Source organism: Rhea americana, unplaced genomic scaffold, assembly GCF_003343005.1.
Source record: "Rhea americana isolate MKP2758 unplaced genomic scaffold, rheAme1 scaffold_11, whole genome shotgun sequence".
In the NCBI taxonomy this organism is placed as follows: domain Eukaryota; kingdom Metazoa; phylum Chordata; class Aves; order Rheiformes; family Rheidae; genus Rhea; species Rhea americana.
The window spans coordinates 3171543-3173814 of NW_028185150.1; the positions used below are offsets into that span (position 1 = coordinate 3171543).

The 2272-nt window shown below is 43.6% G+C and overlaps 1 long non-coding RNA gene across 1 annotated transcript; it reads left to right on the top strand.

Annotated features, from left to right (window-relative positions):
- The first annotated feature begins 35 nt into the window (after nucleotides 1-35).
- On the top strand, nucleotides 36-1196 carry LOC146601039 (uncharacterized). Its single transcript, XR_014896826.1, has 2 exons — nucleotides 36-314; nucleotides 530-1196. It is a non-coding gene; the product is annotated as an uncharacterized LOC146601039 (long non-coding RNA).
- Nucleotides 1197-2272: the final 1076 nt, after the last annotated feature.

Consider the following 2272-nt stretch of genomic DNA (forward strand, 5'->3'; position numbering starts at 1 on the left):
TGCGGCGCTGAATTTAAAGCGGGGTTTGTGAAGCTCCTAACGGGCAGACCGCGACGGGGGGGAAACGGTGATAATCTGAAGGGAGACATAAGAACCAAAGGAGGATGCGGGCGCGCCGCGGGAAGGCCGCGGCTGCGCTCGGTGCGGGCCGCGTCCGGCGGCGCCCGCTGCAGAGCAGATGTCTGCGACTCCGAGCGTGGCTGCGCAGGTGGGACAGGAGATTCAGTCATGGGCAAGAGCGCATCCAGCCGGGAGCGGGCAGGCGTCCGTGCTAAACGGGAAACTTGCCTCTGGCAACGGAGCAGCAGCCAGAGGTATGCAGGGCTCCCCCATAAACTCTGGTAAAACTAATGCTTCTGACTGCTTTAGCTTGCAAACGTGAGAATATGTGTTTCTGTAAAAAAATCGTGTTTATAGACTGTTGCACAACAGCAATAAGGCAGAAATCACATGATGTGTGCTTCTCTCTTTCTCTTGATGTCTTAAGACACAAAGCATGCCATTAAAACAAACACATTTCCTCACGCAGGTTGTTGCAGGAGTGGTCTTCGGCCCAGAGAAGCCCCACAGAGCCATATAGGTGTGGAGAAGGTGTAGTGGTTGTCTTTTCTCCTGAAAGTGTTGATTTAAGTCTCGTGCCACTGAACTAATACTGATTTCACAAAAAATGTAACAGTAAACACGCCTAACAATGGTCTTCCTTGATTAGGTAGCAAACATAAGCTGGACCTCTAAAACTGTCAAGAAAACAAGATGTTTTAAAGATAAGCTACTTTCTGTGGTGTAAGCTTGCAAATGAACACTCAGAACTGATGTATCAGGATGGTTGATACATAAGCAGACATGTCACTTGAGTAGAAAAATAGGAATTTTTTAAAGGAGGCAAAAAAAAGGATGAGATGTCATATACTGCAACAATTGACATTACACATTTGCACAAGATGTAATAAATTATAGTGTGGACAGATTGAAAAATTAACCTAGATATCTACATGCTTTCTGTTTAAGAAAACAGCTTTCTTCTGTATTGCTAATTGTCAAGCAACAGTTTCAGACCAGCCTTTTTCAAGGAAAATGTTCTATTTCTTACTTTCCATATCCATGCATCGAATAAGTATATGTGTTTGTATCTTTCCAGGAAGCTTTTCACTACTTAAACAATTCAGAAATAAATAAATCATGGTATTCAGATGAAATTTGTGTAGTGCAACTACCTCATAGTTAGGGTTTGGAATATTTTCTAAGTTGCATGGCATTCGAAAAGCTTTTCTCTCACTGCTTTTTTTCTGATATTTTCTGTGCAATGGGACATTTCAGTCCCATTTGTTTTAGCTATATTTCTACAACTGTGTCTAATACAACTCAGCATCCAAAGGCTACAACTAAGTTCTCAAATGAACTGTGGATGAAGAGTCTTCTTTTTAAAGGCAAGATGTTTAGCTCATGTGACAGGAGGTAAGTTCAAAACTACAGGAGGTGTTGCACCATAGATCACATGTTTCTGCTCCTTAATGCATGCTGAGATGCACCRAGACAAATGGATACTTTTCCAGATGGTACTGTCTATATGGGGAAGTTACTGTGTCATCAGCKGGCATGTGATCCTACAGTGTACCAGCTGCACCATGCTACCTCTCCTTGTGGAGTCTCATAGAGCACCCTCTCCCCTTCCCCGCCAAACATAAATGCCAGATGATAAGCTCACATTGCAAGTTTATGTAGCTGCCCAACGTAAGCAAATCTTAATTTGTGGTGATGCTTGGAGGAGGTAGGAATGCTTTCACCTTCAGCATACTAACATCCAGTTTGCACTTGAATCATAACTGTTGTGTGGACATATCCATTCCCCTGGTATTTTTGTATGTCCTCCAGCTCCATTTCTCTAATGCTTTCCCGCTTTCCTCAACAACTAATCTCTTTAACTGCGTAAGTTCTGTCCCTCCCCTGTGTTCCTTTGATTTCACTGTTGTACAGCTAAATTCTGTCTCTCTGCCTTCAGTACTCCCTGAGTCATCTTGCCTTTCAACCCAGCAGCACATTTACTCATCATGATGTCTAATTAGACTAATCCTGAGATCCCAAATCTCTATGCTCCCTGATGGGAAGCAAAGACAGAGGAAACTTTGGAGCCCAGGTGCAGAAAACCACAAGTATATGCAAGAGAAATTGCCAGGGCAGGGGCTAAGATCAGAACCTGTCATCACAAGACTCCCATTTAGAAGCTTATGAGAGGAAACTGGCCGAGGACCACCTGCAACTCCTGTACGAATAA